The sequence below is a fragment of the Cariama cristata genome, unplaced genomic scaffold (genome assembly GCF_000690535.1).
Source record: "Cariama cristata isolate BGI_N322 unplaced genomic scaffold, ASM69053v1 scaffold951, whole genome shotgun sequence".
Taxonomy (NCBI): Eukaryota; Metazoa; Chordata; class Aves; order Cariamiformes; family Cariamidae; genus Cariama; species Cariama cristata.
In genome coordinates, this window is record NW_009597352.1 from 1 (window position 1) to 212 (window position 212).

A 212-nucleotide genomic window follows, 5' to 3' on the forward strand; every position below is an offset into this window, starting at 1 on the left:
TGACAGCCAACATGGCTTCACTCAGGGCAGATCGTGCCTGACCAATTTGGTGACCTTCTACGACAAGGTTACAGCATTGGTGGATAAGGGACATCATCTGCCTGCAGCTGACGTCATCTACCTGGACTTGGGTGAAGCATTTGGCACTGTCCCGCACGACATCCTTGTCTCTAAATTGAGACCACAAAGATGATCCAAGGGCTGGAGCACAT